Here is an 11,548-nt window from a genome sequence, read left to right as displayed (position 1 = left end):
ACCGCAACCCCCCCCCCCCGCCCCCCACCGCTGCTGTCAACTAAAAATTGACTGCCAATTGCTCTTCCATGACAGGCAATTAAACAATGGAGATCTGGATTGTGGTATGTTTTGGGTTCTGGGAACACTTGTTCTAGCTTGGATAAGCTGTGGTGGCTATGGGTTTATTCGCTTGTGTTCTCTAAATGTTTGTTCCTAAAGCCAAGGCTGTTGTGATCTCATGCATTCTATTGCCCTTGAAGGAGAGGCCAACTGAATATTAGAAGGAGAGCCAGAGGCATATCCCTGAATATAAACATGCCTGGATAGGGTGGGGTTCTCCCAGCTTTTTATGGTTTTTCAGAGGGAAATCCTGGCCATTTGGGCATCATGGAGAGTAACAGTCTTCTTGGCTTGAAATAAGAAGGGTAGATCCTAGAGACTGTGAGATCTATGACTTTATCCAATGTCTCTGACCAAGACAAGGGCAGAACTGGAACAAGAGACCTTGTACTATCTCAGACTTCCATAATTCCCAGCGTCTGACTTGCATTCCATTGGGGTGATTTCTGAGGCAGTGAGGTGAGTCAGGGAGTCAAACTATGCTCATAAATTCAAAAATAAATAACCATCTGTCCTTAGTGTCTATGAAAATCTACTAGAATCTTCTGCTTTATAGACTGCCAGGGATGGAGATTTTGAAAGTAGATTGTATTTTGTCATTTTGTCATTAAACGAGAGATGCATTTCTGTGAGAAAAAAACATATACAGAATATTATTGAGAATGTTCTAGTAGTACACCAGGTTCACTGTGAAATTGTGATTTATAATAAGAAATATATATTTGCTTGTAGGCCGCATTCCTGGCTTAGAGCTCCTAAAACCCTTGGAATTTTCTACATGAAAAGAGAAATAAAGTTTTCTTTGGCTATTCATAACAAGTCTCTTTCAACCACACGTGAGTTTACATTTATGAAAGTGACTTTTGGAAAACTTCTAAGGGTGGAGGTTGGCTGGTTGCCAGGGCAACTGACTGGGTAATCAAGATAAAAGATTGAAACTTTCAACCTCACCCCTTGATTTCCAGCAGAACTAGGAGAGACTGAAGATTGAATTCAATCACCAACTCCAAAGATTTAAGCAATCTTGTCTACAAATGAAGCCTCCAAAAGCCCTAAACAACTGGAGTTTGGGGAAATTCTGGGTTGATGAAGATGTTGGGGTGCCAGAGGATGGCATATGTGGAAAGGGTGTGGAAACTCTGCACCCCTTTCCCTGTGCCCCATCCTAGGCATCTCTGCCATCTGGCTTTCTGAGAAGTATTCCTTTATAAATAAACTGGTAATCTAGTTACCAGTAATAACTAGTAAAACTAGTAAACTATTTTTCTGACTTTTGTGAGCCTCTCCAGCAAATTATCGAAGCCAAGGAGATCACTGTGGAAACTTGGGAACCTCTGATTTGTAGCCAGTAGGTCAGAATCCAGAGAAGGCAATGGCAACCCACTCCAGTACTCTTGCATGGAAAATCCCATGGACGGAGGAGCCTGGTTGGCTGCAGTCCATGGGGTTGCTAAGAGTCGGACACGACTGAGCGACTTCACTTTCACTTTTCACTTTCATGCATTGGAGAAGGAAATGGCAATCCACTCCGGTGTTCTTGCCTGGAGAATCCCAGGGACAGGGGAGCCTGGTGGGCTGCCGTCTATGAGGTTGCACAGAGTCGGACACTACTGAATTGACCTAGCAGCAGCAGCAACAGGTCAGAAGCACAGGTGACAACCTGGACCTGCAACTGACACCTGAAGTGGGGGAGGGTGGAGCAAATCTTCTGGGACTGGCCCTTAAGCTGCAGGGTCTGCCCTAACACTGGGTAGAGAGTGTCAGAATTGAATGAATTATGATAATAGGACACCAGTTAACATCCAGAGAGAACTGGAGAATTGCTTGGTGTGAGAACTACACCCCTCGCCCCCCACACACATATTTGGTGACAAGAAGTGAAATATTAAGAGTAACAGAGGGAGAAAAGAGTTTTTTTTCCATTAGTTGGTACATAAAGGAAGGAAAGTTATGACCAACCTAGACAGCATATTAAAAAGCAGAGACATTACTTTGCCAACAAAGGTCCATCTAGTCAAGGCTATGGTTTTTCCTGTGGCCATGTATGGATGTGAGAGTTGGACTGTGAAGAAAGCTGAGCGCCGAAGAATAGATACTTTTGAACTGTGGTGCTGAAGAAGACTCTTGAGAGTCCCTTGGACTGCAAGGAGATCCAACCAGTCCATTCTGAAGGAGATCAGCCCTGGGTGTTCATTGGAAGGACTGATGCTAAAGCTGAAACTCCCGTACTTTGGCCACCTCATGCGAAGAGTTGACTCATTGGAAAAGACTCTGATGCTGGGAGGGATTGGGGGCAGGAGGAGAAGGGGATGACAGAGGATGAGATGGCTGGATGGCATCACCGACTTGATGGACATGAGTTTGGGTGAACTCCGGGAGTTGGTGATGGACAGGGAGGCCTGCCATGCTGCGATTCATGGGGTCCCAAAGAGTCGGACACGACTGAGCGACTGAACTGAACTAAACTGAACTGAAAGGAAACAAAGGCTTCCCAGATGGCTCTAGTGGTAAAGAACCCACCTGTCAATGCAGGAGACATAAGAGATGCAGGTTCAATCCCTGGTTTGGGACGATCCCCTGGCAGAGCGCATGGCAACCCACTTCAGTATTCTTGCCTGGAGAATCCCATGGACAGGAGCCTGGCAGGCTATGGTCCATAGGGTCATAAAGAGCTGGATATAACTGAAGCGACTTAGCACACACGCAGAGGAAACAAAGAGTTTTTCCTGTTCACTCACCTTCAGTGTTCATGGTCCCCTGTGCGCTGCCTGTGTCAAAGGGGCTTTAAGTTCCCCCTGCACCCACCCTCATCTCTGATGCTCACAGAAAGGGCTGATCCTAGAGAGCTTGTCCAACACCAAACTACCCTGTTGTATTGTCTTGCCTGGTCAATAAATGGAGCCAACATTCAGCATTTCATAGAACATATTAGAAAGAAACAAATTCTCCTTTGAAATACAGACATAAGCAAAAACTAAGAATCCTTGGTCATGAATAGTAACAAATGGTTTGAAGCAAGAAGTTAATGTCCCAGGGACTTTCCTGACAATCCAGTGGTTAAAGACTCCACCCTTCCATTGCACAGGGGGAGGGGAAGGGGGGGTGGGGAATGGGTTGGATCCCTGGTCCAGACACCAGGGGCCAGACACCAGACACTCCCTTGTCCTGGAACTAAGATCCCACATGCCATGCAGTGTGGGGGGAAAAAAAAAAGGTAAAACACCCTGGAGCAAACTACATCAGGTAGGACAATCTCAGTGTGGGCCCCAAAGTTGGACATGGAGGAATCCTGAGGGGAAGAAATTAATCTCTTGGCCACATTAGTTACACATTTTTACCAGCTTCTAAGTGAGGAGAAACTGAGGGCAAAGATCAGAACCTTCTGGCCAGTATTTATAATTCAATGTCCATGGGAATCTAGAGTAAATGGATTGTGGTTCTCATTCCGCAGTTTGTGCTCCTCCTTTTCAACTAATCGTTTTAGTGTCTACACACAATTCCACATAATCTCAAGATTTCGCTATAGATAATACAGAGCTAGGTGAATCTTATTGGACTGTTCAAGTCAAAGGCTAGTGCATACATTGGTTAAAATTAAGATGAGTAGATGCTCTTTCAGGCTCCTGCTTTAATGAGATTCTGAGTGTGCCTTACGGTACAGGCATCTCATGATACACACCCGTGTGCATGTGCTAACCTGCGTCTGCACCCATATCCCCACCAGCAGTGTCCTGTCTTCACTGTGCCGCTATTGCACTTACATGCCCATCAACACCTTTGCAGGGTCACCATCTTCAGCGGGCTAAAATCGCTAAGTCGAGACCCTCGGCATGTCCTGATTTTCATTTCCTTCTCAGAGAAATACAAGATCCCAGGGTGCAAGGCCATTTCTTGCCGCAGCTTCCTTCTTCCTCTTTGTTCAGATCAACAGTCTGAGTCATCCCTGGAGTCATCTTTGACTTTTATCTTTCTCTAATATCACACGCAATCCATCAGAATAATCCTGTCGGTTTGCCTTTGAAATATATTCAGATTCCACCCATTTTTTACTCTTTCCATCATGACCACTAACCACCATGATCTGGGCTACCATCATCCCTCAGCTGGATTATTGCGAAACCTCATCTCCCTGCCCTTACCCTTGCCCTGCCCTAGTCTCTTCTGCACCCAGCAGTGTGTCCCTTTCATAACTCAAGTCGGATCATGTCCACTCAGAACCCTTCAATAGCTGCCTGTCTCACTTGGAATAAATCCAAAATCTTTACCATGCCATTCGTAATCTGGCTTCCAGCTACATCTCAGACCTACTCCTTTCACCCTCCCTTAAGCCACGCTGGATGCTGGGCTGGTCCTAAAACACACCAGACACTCGTGCTTCAGGGTCTTTGTGTTTTTAACTCCTCTGCCTGGACCATTTCTCCCCAGATACACTCATAGCTCACTTCCTCACTTTCTCCAGATCTCTGTTCAAATTCACTTTTCTCTGAAAGATCTCTGAAGACACTTCCTTAGATCACACACACACACACACACACACACACACACACACTTCCCACGCAGCCATTCTGTATCTCCTTACTCTGATTGATTTTTCTTCTTGGCATGTAGCACAGCACCGTCCCAAGAATTATTTATCATTGGTCTTCCTGCACAAGAATGTAAGCTCCATGAGAGTGGGGACTTCATTGTCTTCAGTGCTGGACCCCAGATCCTGGGATAGTGCCTGACATGAAGGCTCTTGAGTCAAGTGTGTGGAGTGAATGGATGAATTAATCGTAGGCAGTGTCTGCTCATGTTCACCTAAGCGTCTCAGGAGAGAAAGCTTTTGTGGGGATTTCCTCCCAACCCTCTGAAGGGAACCGTCAAGGAAGGTGCTGTCTGGCTCTACTTTTGACCTCACTGCAGCTGGCAGCTGTCCCATGAAAGGGCATTTGAGATGAGGGAGGGCTGTGAGATGTTTATGCCACTCTTCAGGACTGCAGGCGCTATGAAACAGAGCCATCTAAACCTGTCTGACAGGAGTGACACCAGGATTCGGCCCAGACTTGTCAAAATTCTGCCCACGCTAGAGAATCTTGCCGGCTTCCCAAGTCCCAATTCTGTCCATGCCGAGTGAAACTTGAGGAGAGGGCACTGTGATGGTCCCAGAGTTCTTGCCAAGGGCCAGGGACCAGGGACTGAGACAATGAGGGGACAAGACCTTGTCCCAACACACAAAGATAGAAGCTGCAACCTAGTTTTGCCAGGAAATCAGCAGCAGCAGGTGAGTAGAGTCTAACTTTCAGAGTCACCCATTCATTGGGCAAATATTTCCTGAGTATGTGCTATGTGCAAAGCACAATTTTAGGCCTTATAGCAGATAACCCCCAACCTCCAGGATCTAATGCCTGACGATCTGAGGTGGAGCTGATGTAATAATAGGGGCTTCACTGGTGGCTCAGACAGTAAAAAAACAAACAAACAAGAAAACCTGCCTGCAATGCAGGAGACCAGGATTCGATCCCTAGGTTGGGAATATCCCCTGAGAAGGGATGGCTACCCACTCCAGTATTCTTACTTGGAGAATTCCATGGACAGAGGAGCCTGGAGAGCTGTAGTCCATGCACTTGAATCATCCCCAAGCCATCCCCACCCCAGCCCATCCATGGAAAAATTGTCTTCCATGAAACCAGTCCCTGGTGCCAACAAGTTGGGGGACCATTGCCTTGGAGGATTGTTCTAGGAGCTGAAGATTCTGGGATATGGACCACAGGGAGGGACCCAAGTTGGCTCAGGAGAGTGCCCAGACCCCCTTCATGTTTCAGACCCCCTTGGTCTCCCTTTTCTCTGTGAAGGAAGCAGCTGAGGTATCATGGCTGCCTCCCCTCCTCCAGGAGGGATCGGCACTGACTGGGTCAACGAGGCTCTGCTGACCCAAGGAGGCACCACGCAGCTTCTGGAGGTTCCTACCAGTGCTCCTCACCAGGAGGACCCCTCGGCCCCTCTCCCTAACTGCTGCTCACCCCCTGAATGCCGGAGGGTTGGCTCCATCACCTGCTGCCCTGTGTGTTGTACCCAGAGCTCCACCTGCTGACAGATTTTCCCCTCGCTGCCCTGGAGCCTGGCCTGGGCATTGGCTTTGTGGTTTTCTGGCTTCCCTCGTAGCTCAGTCGGTAAAGAGTCTTACTGCAATGCAGGAGACCTGGGTTCGATCCCTGGGTTGGAAAGATCCCCTGGAGAAGGAAATGGCAACCCACTCCAGTATTCTCACCTGGAGAATCCCATGGACAGATTCTCATGGACAGAATGCCATGGCAGGCTACAGTCGATGGGGTCGCAAGAGTCGGACATGACTGAGCGACTAAACTTGCATGCGTGTGCCTGGTGGGGACACAGACAATGGAACAAGCTGTGTTTCTTCAGGGCAGGGGGTTTAGGGGTGCTGGTCATGGGTGAAGATATCTCAGGAGCCTTCTCCAGTCAATGGTGTTGGGAGTATAGAATGGTGCCTAGATGCTGACTCCTAGAACTCAGGCCTGGAAGGCAGTGGGAGACCCACAGAGTCTCCAGAAGGGTGTGACCACCCTGAGGTATCACAGGCTGGCTTCACTCATTCACCGTCAGGCACGGGGCCTCAGGGTCAGCCCTGACTTCTGTAGGACTTTGGGAGTGAGAGCATTTGTGTGGTAACTGTCTTCTCCCTGGTAGTGAGAGGAGGTATAAACACTTGGGTGGATGTCTGAAACCAGGTGGTGAGGCTAAGAACATGCCATGGCTGATGGGATCTGGTTTCCAGAATATGGCACTGCCTGCCGGGCCCATGCAACCCATCCTGAGTTTTGGCAATGACTGGCCCAGTGAGTCTGAGGCTGTCCTCACAAGGAGAACGATGGCATTACTTTGGGTCATCTCTGGGGAGGCTTCCAGCCCTGCTCTTCTCTGACTTCAGACAGGAGAGAGGCATCTACTGGGCTTTTGGCCTTTTCTCTTTAAGAACACTCTGAGCTCTGAGCACAGCACTTTGTTTTTTGTAAGCCATATTTATATATGATTCTTCGGCAAGAACCCAGATCCGTAGCAGGCCTGGCCAGAGGTTGACATTTGCAGAAACTGGGCACTGGGGGTGTACCTGAACCTCAGTGCTCCAAGTGGGGGAAGCTAGTGAGTGATAGGAAGGGTAAACCACAGACAAAAAGGCATTCCAGAGGGTCTCAAGATACCTGAAGGGAGGCTTACCCAAAGGGCTTCCACCTCAGAGAGAGGGAGGGAGGCAGGAGGTAGAGGAAGATCTCATGATTGTTAAAAATTAGTTTGTTTTTTTTAGTAACCTCTCATGGCAACCAGATGTTGCTGAAGTCTGAGCATTTGGGTGAAACAAATAGGGTTGCTCCAGGGCTGGGGTGGCAAAGTATTTCACAAAATCAGGGATATTTGTACCTGGAACCCAGCTCCTCTAACACCTCAGGCAGCAGCTTTGGACATAGGAGAACATTCTTGGGAGTTGTGGCCTTTGCATGAGGGGCGCTGGTACTGAGGCCAGGGAGAGGTACCCTCGTTGCAGGTGTAGGTGGGGACAGGATCCCTGGGGAATTCTACTTCACTGGGGAGTCTCCGTGGCACTTTACCTATTCACCAAGCTTCTTCTTTACACAAGACAGGGACTGTTCCTCATTGTGCTCCAGTAATGCCCATTGGGGAGCACTTCCTCATTTACTCCGCCCTCTCTGGACACCACCGTCTGGACCACAAGCAGCAGATGACTTCACTTAACTTGCCTACAGGTGACTCCAGAGCTCTGCAGACTCGACTTACACGAATTAAGGATTCTTTAACTAAAAATTGTATCTGAAATACTTTTTTAAATTATTATTATCTGAGACAATTGAAAATAACCATAACTCACCCAGTACATCAGGAGTCAATTATACAATGGTCACCAATTCTGTAGAGCTGAGCTGTCTGCTGTGGTTGCCACTAGCCACATGGGCCTATTTAAATATTTTCATGAATGCAAGTTAAATAAAATAAAAAAATACAGATCTTCAGCTGCACCAGTCACATTTCAAGTGCTCATTAGCTACGTGTTCCTAGTGCTGCTGTATTAGTACAGACAGAGAACATTTCCACCATAGCAGAGAAAATTTATTACCACCCTGTTCTATAATCCTCCAACCTCTGAAATGGCTGAAACCCTTATCCAGGTGTGACTGATGAAAACATCCCTTTCCAGTCCTGTCCATTATCTTCCTTATCACCGATTCTTTAGCTTTCTCACCTGCAACCCTCATCCCATGCTGTCTGACCCGGAAGGAGTGCCTCCTAATATCTTTGCTGATTTGCCCTTACAAAGAACTCTGACCTTCCATCTGCGATTGTTTGGAGTTTACATTTTAAGTTCAAAATCCTCTTCAATGAGCTCTTCACCAATGGCATTATAGAGAGTGAATCCTGGGAGCTTGCATGAAAACCTCTCCTTTCTGGAACTTGGCTGAGATGTCTTGGGAACCTGTGTGCTGAGTTTACACAAGTCTGAGTCAGTGAGGTGCCAGACACAGAGCCTAGAGCAGAAACCAGAGTCTTCAGAGTCACCTGCTTATCTCTGATTCAAACGCCCTTGGGCTGCTGTGGTCATTAACTCTTGCAGGTCGTTCAAATCATCTGCTTCTGATCAACCCAAGGCAGCTTCTACTGAAGTCCTGGGTTGGGGAGGAGAAATCAAAGTGAGAAGGTGGCAGACAAGAGCCTGTGGGTGGGACCCTGGGGCGGGATGGAAATTGGCCTGCAGCAGCGCTCCTGATCAGCTCTGGCACCTTCATGTCTCTGCATTTGTGTTGATCCCCACGGACAGCCGTGGGGCCAGCCCCATGGTCTGAGCCGTCTGTGGTCTCCTGGTCATGCTGGGTGCTATGTGCTGTGCTGAGCTAGGCACCCAGGTTCCTGAGTCCAGGGGTCAGAGGTGATGTCCTTTTACACCTCCCCTATCCATGCTCCATGTCTGCCTTTCTGTCACCTACACGCTGGCGCTGCCATGTGTGCACTTTGCTGAGTATGCACAGCCTTTTAACCCTGCCTGCGCCTTATAGCCCCAAGCCCCAGGCAGGACATATGATACTTGTCTGCCTCTCACCTGTGCTGAGGCCATTCTCATGCTGTTTGGGCTCAACACCCAGTGCTGAGCTGTCCCACCACAAGGAAGTCCTCCTCACCCACTTAAGCTCCAACATGGACCTTCACCTTACTCTACTTGGGCTGTGAGACCCTTTGCAAGCCAGCTGTTCCCCATGTGGCTCCTTCCTTAGGCTCCAACCTCCCAGGACTAGTCACTTTTGGTCTTAGTTCAGGCTGCTATAACAAAGTGCTGAGAAATGCAATATTTCCTGCCATATTGGTAAACAGGTTATCACAGTCATCAGTGATTGTAACCCTCCAATGTAAGCACCTATCAGGCAAAGAGCTGACTCATTGGAAAAGACCCTGATACTGGGAAAGATTGAAGGCAGGAGGAGAAGGGGACAACAGAGGATGAGATGGTTGGATGGCATCACCGACTCAATGGACGTGAGTTTGGGTAAACTCCAGGAGTTGGTGATGGACAGGGAAGCCTGGCGTGCTGCAGTCCACGGAGTCACAAAGAATCGGACACGACTGAGCAATTGAACTGAACTGAATGTAAGCCAATGAGCCCTGAGGACACTCAAGAAGGAACAGAATACTTGCTATCTAGCAGCCATCAGCGGAGAAAGCAATGGCACCCCACTCCAGTACTCTTGCCTGGAAAATCCCATGGACGGAGGAGCCTGGAGGGCTGCAGTCCATGGGGTCGCTGAGGGTCAGACACAACTGAGTGACTTCACTTTCACTTTTCACTTTCATGCATTGGAGAAGGAAATGGCAACCCACTCCAGTGTTCTTGCCTGGAGAATCCCAGGGACGGGGGAGCCTGGTGGGCTGCCGTCTATGGGGTCACACAGAGTCGGACACGACTGAAGTGACTTAGCAGCAGCAGCAGCAGCAGCCATAAGATTGCAATAACTCCCTATGGTTAGCCCTGAGGAAACTCAGGGTATGAAAACACAGGATACTGGCCTCAGACAGGTGAAGTGCATATCAGAGGAATGATTTCAGTGAGCCCAGACTCTTGCATCTTTTCCCATACGTACAAAGTGCTAATTTCCTTAACCTGGGATACCCCATTTTCTTTAATTAGCAATAATCTTTTGATATTCAGACTACCTGCCTTTTGTTGCAAAACTTCTAAATAACCTAGGTCCCCCCTTCACCTCCTCAGAGCAGTTTTCTCAGGGTTGCTTGAGATACTCCTTTCTGGGCTAAAGTCCTAAAAATTTCTGCTGAATGCAATATAACTCTCAACTTTTAGGTTGTGAATATTTTTTTGAAATCCACAGTACCTTGGACTGGATGGCATGTAAACAACAGACACAAGTTTCTCATAGTTCTGGAAACTGGATGTCTGAGACCAGAGTACCAGCAGAGTTGGTTCTGATGAGGACCTTCTTCCAGACTGCAGACTGCCTGCTTCTCACTGTATCATGGAAACAAAGGGAGGGAGCTCTTTGGAATCCCTTTTATTTTCAAGGTCACTAACCCCACGCATGAAGGCTTCACCCTCATGACCTAATCACCTCCCAAAGTTCCAGCTCCGAATACCATGACGTTGCAAGTGGGATTTCAACATATGAATTTGGGAGGACACATTCTGTCCACTGCACTCTTCACTCAGGTGTCCTCCTTACTCAGCTGATGCTCCAATGCTACCGCTGCAGTAGCCCACCCCACCACCCCCAAGCACCACTGTGCATGCCTGTTGTGCTCGGTGCCACCAAATGACTTCTGGACCTAATTGATGAGAAGGGAAAGAGAAAAGAAAGAGAAAGAGGGATTGTTACTTTATTTTTAATATGTAATATGTCCCAGCACTTACTGGCCACTTTGTGTCTACTTCCCCTGGTGCACAATGTGTCAAGTTGCCTTTATTTTAGGAACTTCTTGCACAATTTGTCCAGCTCTATGATACTGTTTTCCTTCTTTGGGGACTCCAATTCTGGGCTTGTTGCATCTCCACGGTCTTCTCTGTGTGTCAGCGTCTTTAGGATTTATCTAGAAATTATTTCTTCGCATTTTCTATGCTTGTTTGATCTCTATTCTCAAGCACTTTTTCTGTATTTTTACCCCCACTCCCCTATTACTTCTCTACTTTTGTTTTGATTTCTGTGATTTTTTTTTTCCTTGTACCTCTTTTCTGAGTTCTGCAAATGTGCTAGATTGTTTTCTCTTGTCTTCTGACCATTTCTTCTCTGGGACTACATATTTATTTTATTCATTCTTCCTTACTGAGTCTATTTCTTTGTTAAGTCTTTGAAAGTAATGGCCACCTGTTCGGTCAAAATTTTCACCTGTTTCTTGGCAAACAGGTGATTCCTTGTAGCTGGTAAGTTTTGCAGCAATT

At 47.6% G+C, this 11,548-nt stretch overlaps 1 long non-coding RNA gene across 1 annotated transcript; it reads right to left on the bottom strand.

Annotated features, from left to right (window-relative positions):
* Positions 1–8,207: 8,207 nt before the first annotated feature.
* LOC123328604 lies at positions 8,208–11,107 on the bottom strand. The gene is made up of 2 exons (XR_006543533.2): positions 10,491–11,107; positions 8,208–8,777 (listed from the first exon to the last, which is right to left on the bottom strand). It is a non-coding gene; the product is annotated as an uncharacterized LOC123328604 (long non-coding RNA).
* Between the last annotated feature and the right edge of the window lie 441 nt (positions 11,108–11,548).

The sequence above is a fragment of the Bubalus bubalis genome, chromosome 12 (genome assembly GCF_019923935.1).
Source record: "Bubalus bubalis isolate 160015118507 breed Murrah chromosome 12, NDDB_SH_1, whole genome shotgun sequence".
Lineage (NCBI taxonomy): Eukaryota > Metazoa > Chordata > Mammalia > Artiodactyla > Bovidae > Bubalus > Bubalus bubalis.
The sequence above is the reverse complement of the archived record's forward strand: the minus strand, read 5'-3'. Positions and strand labels throughout refer to the sequence as shown.